At 36.2% G+C, this 12,724-nt stretch overlaps 1 pseudogene; it reads left to right on the plus strand.

The window, feature by feature from the left end:
* The first annotated feature begins 1,870 nt into the window (after window positions 1–1,870).
* Window positions 1,871–12,206, plus strand: LOC133258119 (tigger transposable element-derived protein 1-like; annotated as a pseudogene).
* Window positions 12,207–12,724: the final 518 nt, after the last annotated feature.

Here is a 12,724-nt window from a genome sequence, read left to right on the forward strand (position 1 = left end):
TATTTGCCAGTTTTATATCTCCTTTGATGAGGAGTCTGTCTAGGTCTTTGATTCATTTTTAACTGGATTGCTTGTTTTCTTATTATTTAATTTAAAGAGTTCTTTTCATATTTTGGATAACAGTCCTTACCATATGTGTCTTTTGCAAACACTTTCCCCCATGTCTGTAGCTTATATTCTTATTCTCTTGACATTGTCTTTTACAGGCCAGGAATTTATCATTTTAATGGAGTTCATTATATCATCTCTCTTTCATGGATTGTGCTTTTGGTGTTGTATCTAAAAAGTCATCACTATATACAAGGTCATTGAAGTCCTTTATTATCTTGGAGTTTTTTTGTTTTGTGTTTTACATTTAGGTCTCTGATCTATTTTGAGTTAGTTTTGCTATGAGTATAAAATCTATGTCTAGATTATTATTTTTTGCATGTTCATGCTCAGTTGTTCTATCACCTTATGCTGAAAAAACTATCTTTGCTCTGAGAGCCCCCCCCTTTTTTTTCTAGTATGGGTAAGAAAGATGTACATACAGTATTTGGTGCTCTGTTATGTTATGTCTTCAACATGACATTAGAAGGACATACTGCTTCCAGTACGTGCATTCAATTTGTCCTTTATAAATAGTTTATATCAAAAACTGAAGTGTACAAGGAAATAATGTGGTAATTCTTGCCATTTTATGCAAATCTTTTGCATTTTGACTCTATCTCTAATCTTAATTAATCTACCTCTGTGTGAACCTTATACTTAAACAACTTAATTGATTTTAATGTCCTGAACAGTGGTGGACTGTGTTCTTTATAAATTAATGTATAGAAGTACAAGCATACTGTGTCTGATTTTATTTTGTCATGCTGTGTGCACCTAGGAATATTCATGCTTTCATGAAATTTGATGAACAAGTGATCAAAAAATGGCTCCTGCTCACTATCAGAAAGCATTTTAAATGTTCAGTTATATAACTCACACTTCTTTTTATAAAAGGTGATGAGATTGTTTTTTCAAAAAATACATAGATATGTATTTAATCATATAATAGACATCTGAGTAAGTCCATAAATAAGGAAGTGGTCAATGACTGGAACAGTCAGCATAATTTATTTCAGAATCCAGGATACTGAAATAGAAATTTCCTCCCCTGGGTTCTAGTTTCTCACTCTCTTTTTGCTTGATGAGCCCTTTAGTTAAATTTTCTAGCAGCAGTATGCCATGAGAGGGTAGAAAAGGGGATCAACATGTCCAGTGAACTTACAGATAGAAAGGTTTCATGTTCAAAAGCTCCCTTATTGCTGACTAATTCCAGAAGATTTTGGTGTACCATTGATGTATATTTCAATTATTGAGATTTAAGAGCAAAGATATAATCATGTAATTCATAAGCATGAGAGTACTGATTTCTGTTCAAATTCATTTAGTAATTAAAAAATATATATAAAATACCAGTATACTTGTTACAAAAGCATTTTAAGTGTAATAGTGTCATTACATTTCAAGTGTTACCAAATCCCGTATGACAGCTACTGTGGAGTCACTAGGTACCAAGTCAGAAAAAAATAAAAATAGTCTTCAAGCACAAAATTTCAAAGTTCTACAAAACCATAATAGGAGCAAGAAGTTAAACCTAGGTATCTTAAGGATAAAAAGTATAATATTAATGTTTGTGTCTTTGTTTTTGCTTTTCCAATTAACTTAAGATGGATGTATCTATTTATAAGAGAACTGAAAAGTATTCATTTGATATTTAAGACAAGGAATCTTTCCTTGACAAAGCAGAGTCTGCAATATTATAACTATAAAATTAAATTGTTAGAATTCCAATACAATTGAAGTTACAATTGCAAGACTTATACTATTTTTTTTTTCAGTAATAATGTGTGAAGGTAAGTCCACAGCAGGCAACCTGAAGAAAATAATGTGAAGAATCATATTCATTTTCAAAAGTGTCTGAATGCCCTGCTGCTATCTATAAATCTGATTTTTTTTGTCAATAATATAACTGATGGTAGTAAGTCCAAACTGTGACCAAAGGTTTCAAGCCACAGCTGACTTTAATTTGCCAACTGATTAATTGGCTTGGGTGAAGTAAGGAAATTCAATCTTTTCTATCTTTATTAAATTGTAGTAGCAGAGGGACCACTTCTTAGTGGAGCAACTGTAGCAATGAACTGAACTTGGAGAAACTAGCTTATAGTGTTTCTCTGCCTTTAACTTGGTCCAACTGCCTGAAAAGGGAAAAAAAAAAAAAAGAAATACTTTTCTTGATTGAAATTTCTTATGAAATCAGGAACTGAACTAGCTGAGCTTAGTTTTTCGGCACTGATACTGTATGCATTTTTTTTTTTTTTCCTTTGTAGAAGGACAAAAGTGGTGAGAGGTTAATCTTCAGAATGAAATATCTAAGGTTATAAATTCTGAAGGAAATTTTATTGGGAAGCACCTCAAGTATATTAAGATTAGGAAAAGTGAAAGTCTCTCAGCTGTGTCCGACTCATTGAGAACACATGGGCTATACAGTGTTCGCGGGATTCTCCAGGCCAGAATACTGGAGTGGGTAGACTTTCCCTTCTCAGGGGATCTTCTCAACCCAGGGATCAAACCCAGCTCTTAGCATTGACGGTGGATCCTTTACCAACTTGAGCCACCAGGGAAACCCAAGAATACTGGAGTGGGTAGCCTATCACTTCTCCAGCAGATCTTCCGGGACCGGGGTCTCCTGCATTGCAGGAGGATTCTTTACTAGCTGAGCTACCAGGGAAGCCCTAAGATTAGGAAAAGGAAGGCATTTTTAATATCAGAGCAAATTGATTTTAATAAGTGGAGGAAGCTGTGTATGTGATGAAATTCCCTCCTGGGGAATGAAGTTGGGACTCATAGCAGCCATCCATTCTGAGTTGGTAACTAGAAATATTGTGTGTAAATTCAGGAAATCTAGTAGGCATTCCATGGTACTCTTTCCTAGCTCCAGCCCTTAGGAGAATAGAACAATTCCTGTCCTAGTGTTCATTTGATATCTTTGCATCTCTCTAGAGAATCCTAAAATAACTTGAATAGGTTTCATTTACTTGCATTTCAGTTAAAAGTCTCATGGAACTGGATTGGAGAACAAATGTATAAGGGCCAAGGGGCTTAGGAAGAGTCTTGATGAAAACCAGCTTTAAGGTACAAGTAATAAAGACGTGACTCATTTGAAAAGACCCTGATGCTGGGAAAGATTGAGGGCAGGAGAAGAAGGGGACGACAGAGGATGAGATGGCTGGATGGCATCACTGATACAATGGACATGAGTTTGGGTAAACTCTGGGAGTTGGTGATGGGCAGGGAGGCCTGGTGTGCTGTGGTTCATGGGGTCACAAAGAGTGGGACACGACTGAGTGACTGAACTGAACTGAACTGAACTGAATAAAGAGGAGCCTGGAAAGGACATGCAATAAGTGATCAGAGAGGCAGAAAAAAAAAAAGGAATGTTGGGATCATGGAAGCTCTGGCAGTGCAATGTCCACATCCCAATTGCTGCAGTGTTCCCACCTTGTTTTTTATATAGAAATTTAATCCTCAATAGTGGGAAATTGTCATCCAAATCCAGCTACAATGCATATTCCCTATCAGTTTTTTTAACAATCATATTTCTGTCCTGAAGCCCCTTACAGAGAAACCCTTAAGCTACCATGTCAAAAAAAAAAATGAAGGTAAAGAATGCTTTGCTTGGAAAGGGAGCAAGTGATAATGTTGTCAAATACTGTTGAAAGATGACTAAGAAGATTATTAACATCATCTTCTTGATTTAGTATCATGGAGGCAAAGGCAGTTTGGATTGAGTATTCGGTGAAGAGAGATAGCTCAGGTTTGGAAAATTTGGGATCAAAAAAGTGAGTGATCAGTGATTGGAAGGGGCAACACACCAAGTCTGTAAAGAAGAAAAGTTGATAGGGATAAAGACAAAAAAAAAGAAAGAAAGAAAAGAAATGGAGGAATTGTATTTATAAGTGACAAAGCCTAATTTAATCCTGAATAATACAATAGAGGAACAAATTTAAGGTCACAAAGGAGAGACATATGTCATAGAGAAGGCAAGGTTCAGAGAATGGGGTCCAGACCACTTCTGGGGATTTCATAATTAAATCAGTTTCCCAGTTCAGAGTTGGAGATCAAAATCCAAGTTGGCTGTTTTCAAATTCCATTTTCACCCCATACAACTCCCATTTGGGGAAGCCTTTTCTGACATCTCAATTTCTAGTAGCTCCTTCAGTTGTCATTTTTGTTATGAAAGCCCTCTTTACATTTACCTGTCTTATGCTTGCCATGAGCTATATAAACAATTAATCTGATGAGTGTTTTTGTTAAGAAATTTATGTTTAAATTCTGATTCTATGAAAACTAAATGTTCATTGGTTTCTTAAAGGTTGACATGTTTTAGTGTCCTATCTGTCAGGCCCTTTAACATTAGAGATATATTCTGAAGTAGCCCAAGATCACTGAGGTACAGCCATTTATTTGTGTCTCAGTACAAGGTACATTCTTGGCTTCATTTCTTCAGGGAGCTTAACAATGTAATTTATTGTTTACTTGTATAAATCTGAGCTAGAACTTTAGAAACAATCTTATGGTATTTAAAGTGCTACTAGGAATTAAAGGGGGCTTCCCTTGTGGCTCAGCTGGTAAAGAATCTGCCTGCAATGCAGGAGACTGGGGTTCAATCCCTGGGTTGGCAAGATACCCTGGAGAAGGGAAAGGTTACCCACTCTAGTATTCTGGCCTGGAGAAGTCCATGGGGTCACAAAGCGTCGGACAAGACTGAGCAACTTTCACTGGAGGAAATAAATGAGAGCCTTGATGAGTAGGGTATTCTTGACCATACGTAGGTTTTTCCTTTTAATCACTTGAAATAGGTCATGCCATCCCCTTCTGGACTGCAGTTTTTGCCAACAAATCAGCTGATAAGCTTATGTGGATTCCCTTGTATATTATTTGTTGCTTTCTTCCTGTTGTTTTTAATATTTTTGCTTTGTCTTTAATTTTTGTCAGTTTAAATAATACACATCTTGAGGTGTTCCTCCTTGGGCTCATCATTCATAGGGCTCTCTGTGCTTCCTGGACTTGGGTGAGAGAACTTTCTTTCTCATGTTAGGGAAGTATTAGGCTATAATATCTTCAAATATTTTCTCAGGCCCTTTATCTTTCTCTTCCTTTTAGGAACCGCTAAAATATTGATGCACTTAATGTTGTCTCACAGTTCTCTGAGACTGTCCTTTCTTTTCATCCTTTCTCCTTTATTCTGTGCCATAACCGTGATCTCCACCATTGTGCCTTCCGGCTCAGTCATCTGCTCTTCTGCCTCATTTATACTGCTATTGATCCCTTCTAGTATAGTTTGGTTTTCAGTTTTTCTATTTCTCATCTTTTTGTTTGCTCTTTAAACCATCTAAGTCTTTGTGGATCATTTCTTGGATCATCTCTGCCTGTGCCTCCATTCTTTTTTTGAGATGTTGGTTCATCTTTACTAGAGTTACTCTGAGTTATTTTTTATTTTTCAGGTAGATTGCCTATCTCCACTACATTTAGTCGTTCTGAGTTTTTATCTTCTTCTTTTGAAACCTATTTTTCCACCTTCTCATTTTCTCTTTCTGTCTTTAAGGTCACCCTTCTATATCCTGCAGGTGTCTTTTTGCTTCTTGTGTCTGACCCCTGGTGGGTGAGTTTGATCTGGTGGCTTGTGCACATTTCTCTGACTTTTTTAATCACTAGGATGTTGCCAAATAAATTATTACTCTATTTAAAAGGAAGAAATATAGTGGTTCTCTATCAATCAGGGTAGATTCATATATACTGCATTAAGAAGAAGTTCTAAAATCTTAGTAACATATTACAATGAAAATGCTTCTTACTCAATAAACATGCCCATTGAGGTTCACTCAGGGTTCTACTTCACATCTCTTCAATCTGTGACTTGGACTTGACCTAACAGTTTTATCCCCCAAAATGTAACTCCATTCTTGTAAACTGCTAGACTCCTAGGCAGAGGGGAAGAAAGCTCTGACAGGTTTTTTTCCCAGCCATTACATGTTCTGTCCTCTTCACCACTGATTTGACTTGATAATCACATGCACACCCTTCTTCTACTGCTCCTCCAAATCCAAAGTCAGTGCACATAGAAAGTGCAATCTTACCTTATATATGGAAAGTGCAAGGCTGGAAATATTTGACAAATAACACTAATGATGAATTTAACAATGAATTAATAATGAATTTGAACACATTAAAATACAAACTCAATCATTTTTAAAGATTTCATGTCCCAAAAGGTAAACATGCAAACATAAACATGCACATATTTTTGCATTTATGTCTATCTTAAATAGGCTTCATTAGCATTGTCTTATATTTGAGGGCATAAAGATCAGTTGACACAATTTGTTCTATAATGTTCTTTAATACTTTTCAGTTTATTTCTGTTACTTGTAATTTCTACAAATCTCTCATATTTTCTCTGATAAAGTATTAAACTGTTAAATCTGATTATGTTTGATAAAATATAACTGAATTTGTCTATAAATATTAAACATTCCTAAGTGTGACATTATTTTCTCTACCAATTTGTTGATTAAATTAGTATGAGAGAATAGGTTGTAATTAGATGTTGGTATCATTAATATGTATGGCTGTTTCTTCCTCTTTTATTCTTCACATTTGTCTATATATTTGAAGGTAAACTTGGTTTTTTGGCTGTATGTTAAATACTGCTGGGGCTTCCCTGGTGGCTCAGATGGTAATGAATCCACCTGCAATGCAGGAGACTCAGGTTGGATCCCTGGATCAGGAAGATCCCCTGAAGAAGGAAATGGCAACCCACTGCAGTACTCTTGCCTGGAGAATTCCATGGACAGAGGAACCTGGTGGGCTATAGTTCATGGGGTCACAATGAGCTGGACATGACTGAGCCACTAATACTTTCACTGTCTTAGATATAGCTGTTCTCCTTTCATGTTTGATTCTGTCCTATATTTTTAGATTTGACTTAAATGTTCTATGGGATTTTTAAGGAGATGGATGAGTTAAAAACATCTGAAAAAAGGAAGTTAAGTATAGAAAACACTGTCAGTGTTTATCAAGGCTAATCTACATATTCAAATTATCTGAGGTGATGCATTTTAACACCTGAATATATGTGTTTGCGTGTGTGTGTGTATATATATATATATATATATATACATATACATATATACTCTTACATTTTCTTTTAAGTTCTTGTTTAACAATTTAAAATATTCAGTGGGTTAAATGATATAGAATAGTATATACATCTTTTCTATGAGTATTTAAGAGCACTTTACAATATGTGAAACAATTATGCTAATATATGTACTAATATATTTAGAGTAATTAGATGCTCTGAAAAGAAAAGAGAACTTCTGGTATATGTTAATGCATTAGCTTTGCACTGATATATGCTTCAAATTCCAGTTTCTTTTATTTTTTTTTCTTTTTAACAATAATATATTGCAAATGACTTACATACATTTAAGAAAAGTATTTTAAAACAAAATTGGAAATATTTAGTTTTTAGAATGCTTTTGTGCAAAACTATGGGAGAAGGCAATGGCACCCCACTCCAGTACTGTTGCCTGGAAAATCCCATGGATGAAGGAGCCTGGTAGGCTGCAGTCCATGGGGTCGCTCAGAGTCCGACATGACTGAGCGACTTCACTTTCACTTTCCACTTTCATGCATTGGAGAAGGAAATGGCAACCCACTCCAGTGTTCTTGCCTGGAGAATCCCATGGATGGAGAAGCCTGGTGGGCTGCAGTCCATGGGGTCGCTCAGAGTCGGACACGACTGAAGCAACTTAGTAGTAGTAGTAGGGCACACTTGCTATTAAGAAGTTTATCCCAAGTTTGCATTTCGGTTAGTGTCTATAAAAGAAATATTTGGTATATGCCATGTTCACTTTGGAACTATGTATTTGATTTATTTGGCTTCCCAGGTGGCTCAGTGGGTAAAGAATCCATCTGCTATGCAGGAGACAGAGGCAACGCAGCTTTGATCCCTGGGTCAGGAAGATCCCCTGAAAGAAGACATGGCAACCCACTCCAGTATTCTTGCCTGGAAAATCCCATGGACAGAGGAGCCTGGCAAACTATGGTCCCTAGGGTCACAAAGAGTTGGACATGACTGAAGCAACTGAGCATATGCACATTTGATTTATTACCAGAAATACGCTGACTTTTCTAAAATTACCAATTATCCAAAACCCACAATAGCATATGTGGGTTAGATTATTGTTTAGTTTTTTTGTTTGTTTATTTAGTTATTATTGTTTAGTTTTGTGGTGTATTAGTTAAAGCTTCCAGCATCAGACATAATGATAACCTAGCCCCATCATCTTCAAATACTTGCAACTGGATAGGAAATTACTTATCCATTGTGAGGTCCAGTTTATACATTTGGAGAAGAGAGATAACAGAGTTGTTGGGAGGAATAAATGTCATTAGTGAGATAATGTATGTAAGTACAATGTCTTGTCTACGTTAGACCAGAGTAAACATTAGCTCCCATTCTTACTATATGGTAGAAATGAAGAGCAGACTAATACAAAATACATATTACAAATTCCTAAAACTGTCTAGAGTTGTATACAATTTATATTTGCATTTATAATGATTAGCTTGAAACTCTGGAATATGGGATACTACTTTTTTGTATCACCTGTCAGATTAATTTATATTCAATATAATTTAGTGCCCTTATGTACTTTTCCTCTGTTGTAATTCTCAGGAAATATGTAACAACTGATTGCCATCAGTGGTGCACATTCTAGAGTGACTGTATAATTTAGTCAAAATAACAACTAAATTAATGATGCTCAGGAAATGGCTTAATGTTTTCACTTTCTTTTCTGAAAACTGAAGAAAATAATACATGCTGCATTAGGTAGGATTTATTTCAGTTCAAATGACATAATCCCAACTCAAAGCAGCTTTAAAAAAGTGATCTAGTAAAGATTTGGGATAGCTGACTGAATCAAATAGAAAAGCTGTGGGAACCAGGAGTCATCTACCACCTCAAAGGAAAGACACCAAAGACACAACGCCATTTAAATCTCCCCACTCAATGGTCTTATTGTGGCTTTTTCTTCTCCTTTTTTTTTTTTTTTAGCTGCATATGATTTTCTCCAAAGAAAGAAAGGACTGTAAACTAAGGATTATATCATCAACCCTCACAGAGTTCATAACTGAGATTTCTACTTCTCAGGTTAGAATAACATCCTCAGGGAATGAATCAGACTGGTATGAGTTACATGCCCAGTGCTTGGCCAAACACTATACTTATAAAGTGGTTATAATGCCACTTAGGTCACCCAGTGTGACCCATAGAGGCCCAACCAATACTACCAAACCCCAAAGAAGCTTCATATTATGAGACTGGGGAGCTGGTTTCTCCAGCATCTGCTCCAAAGGACCAGGTAACCCCAAAATACTATAAATTAGATTTAACCACTGCCACCAACACTACAGGGGCAGAACCATAGCAAGAAATTTTGGCTAATGAGAAGTAGCAGATGGGGAGAAGACTTTCCCTCCCTTCCTGTTTCCCAATGACTACTCTCTCTAAACTCTGCCCAGTGTTAACTCTTATCAACAAATGGACACGACTGAAGCATCAGCCAGTTCCATTAAACGTCACCTTGGATGCTGCCATCCTACCTGCCATGCTAAACTTGCCCCTTACTGTCACTGCCCTGGTTAAATACTTCTCAATAAAGAATGAGTGTTTATGCTTTGATGCAGACTCTGTTTTCTAGTCAAATAGACTCTAAGACATAACTCATTTTATTGTACTTTGCCTTATTTCACTTTTCAGATTTTGTATTTTTTAGGTATAAATTGGAGGTTTATGGAAACCCCATGCCAAACAATTCTATCAATGCCATTTTTCCAACAGCAATCACTCATGTGTCTTTGGGTCACAGCTTGGGCAATTCTCACAGTATTTTAAGCTTTTTAATGAATGTTATATTTGTTATGACAATTTGTAATCATTGATCTCTGATGTTATAATTCAATTGCTTGGGGTATCCCAAACTAAGCACATATAAGATGTTTATATTAAGTAGCATATGTTCGGTATGTTCTGACTTCTTCATTGACCAATCTTTCCTTCATTTCTCTCTTTTTCTTCAGGCCTCATTTTACCAAATAGTTGGCCAAGTTATGAATGCAAAAAAAAAAAAAAAAAGTTATTGAAGTAAATTAAAAGTGGTACTTTAGTTAACACATAACAGATAAGGAAGTGAAACAGCCTTATTGCTAATACAGGCAAAGTTTTAATGGTCAGGAGAGAAAATCAAACCACCCATGGCATTCCCTATGATGCTTTTGAACTGTGGTGTTGGAGAAGACTCTTGAGAGTCCCTTGGAATATAAGATCAAGCCAGTCAGTTATAAAGGAAATCAGTCCTGAATATTCATTGAAAGGACTGATGCCAAAGCTGAAACTCCAATACTACGGCCATCTGATGCAAATAACTGACTCATTGGAAAATACCCTGATGCTGGAAAACAGTGAAGGCAGGAGGAAAAGAGGACGGCAGAGGATGAAATGGTTGGATGGCATCATCAGCTCGATGAACAAGAGTTTGAGCAAGCTCTGGGAGTTGATGATGGACAGGAAAGCCTAGCGTGCTGCAGTCCATGGGATCACAAAGAGTCAGACACGACTGAGCAACTGAACTGAACTGATGGCATTCCCCTAAATCAAAGCCAGATCCAGATTAAGGCCCCAACTCTCTTCAATTATATGAAGACTGAGAGAAGTGAGGACATTGCAGATGAAAAGTTTGAAGCTAGCAGAGGTTGGTTCATGAGGTGAAAAGAAAGAAGTGATCTCCACAATGTAAAAGTGCAATATAAAGCCGCAGGTTCTAATGTGGAAGCTGCAGCAAGCTATCCAGAAGATGTAGCTAAGATAATAAAGTGACTACACTAAATAACAGATTTTCAATGGAGACAAACCAGTCTTATATTCTCAATGGAGACAAACCAGTCTTATATTAGGACTTTCATAGCCAGAAAAAAAAGTCAATGCCTGGCTTTAAAGCTTCAAAGCCAAACTAACACTGTTATTCAGGGCTAATACAGATGGTGACTTTAAGTCAAAGCCCGTGCTCATTTCCATTCTTAAAATCCTAGGGCCCTTAAGAATTACGCTAAATCTATCTTGTCTGTGCTCTGTAAATGGAACAACAAAGCTTGGATGACAGCACATCTGTTTACAACATAGTTACTGAATATTTTAAGCCCACCCACTACTACTGCTCAGGAAAAAAAAAAAAAAAAGATCCCTTTCAAAAGATTACTGCTTATTGACAATGTACCTCATCACCGAAGGCTCTGATGGAGATGAGCAATGAGATTAATGTTGTTTTCATGCCTGCTAACCCCACATTTATTCTGCAGCCAATGGATCAGAGTAATTTTGACTTTCAAGTCTTATTATTTAAGAAATACATTTTGTAAGGCTATAGCTGCCATAGATAGTGATTCCTCTGATGGATCTGGGCAAATTAAATTGAAAACTTTTTGGAAAGAATTCACTATTCTAGATGCCATTAAGAACATTTGTGACTCATGGAGAGAGATCAAAATGTCAACATTAACAGGAGTTTGGAAGAAGTTGATTTCAATGCTTATACGAGTGGCCTTGAAAAGTTCAAGACTCAAGTGGAAGAAGTAATTGCAGATGTGGTGCAAATAGCAAGAGAGCAGGAGTTAGAAGTGGAGTCTGAAGATGTGACTGCATTATTGCCATCTAATGATAAAACTTCAGTGGATGAGAAGTTGCTTCTTACTGATAAGCAAAGAAAAGGGTTTCTTTTCTTAGATGGAAACTACTCTTGGTAAATATGCCCTGAAAAATCTTGAAGTGACAATAGTGGATGCAGAATATTACATATATTACATAAAATTGGTTGATAAGCTTGAAAGAATTTATATGAATGTAAACTGCTATCAAATATGTGTGCCTCAGATTCATGATTCATGGAAGGAAACATCAATCAATGTGCCAAACTTCATTGTCTTGTTTTAAGAAATTGCCACAGCCACTTCAACCTTTCTCAACCACCCTGAGCAATCAGCAGCCATTATCATAGAGACAAGACTTTCCATTAGCGAAAAGATTACAACTTTCTGAAGGTTCACATGATTGTTAGTGATTTTTAGCAATAAAGTATATTTTAATTAAGGTATCTACCTTTTTTAGACACAATGCTGTTGCACTCTCAATATACTACAGTTTAAATGTGACTCTTATATGCAGTGGCAAAGAAAAATTCATGTGACTCACTTTATTGAATTATCTGTTATATTGTGGTGATCTGGAAATGAACCTATAATAGTTCTGAGGTATGTCTATGTATTACTTACTTACTTATTTTTATTGCTTTTAATGTAATCTCTGTGAGATTAGACTTTTTTTAATCCTCACTTCACTACTGTATCTGCAATGCTAAAATTTCCTAACATATGCCAGTACAAATTAATGTACTTCATTAGGTTTCATGATGTCAGGAAGGTTACCACAAAAAAATATACAAAAGAAGACTTTTCTTGTGGTATAACCATGGTGGGCTAAAAGCAGGTCTCAATAATGCTCCAGTACTATTGGAAAAATATGATTGATTTTATCTTTAAACAGCCATTTACTGTCTACTGTATGCCAGGTACTGAA

Source organism: Bos javanicus, chromosome 12, assembly GCF_032452875.1.
Source record: "Bos javanicus breed banteng chromosome 12, ARS-OSU_banteng_1.0, whole genome shotgun sequence".
Classification (NCBI taxonomy): domain Eukaryota; kingdom Metazoa; phylum Chordata; class Mammalia; order Artiodactyla; family Bovidae; genus Bos; species Bos javanicus.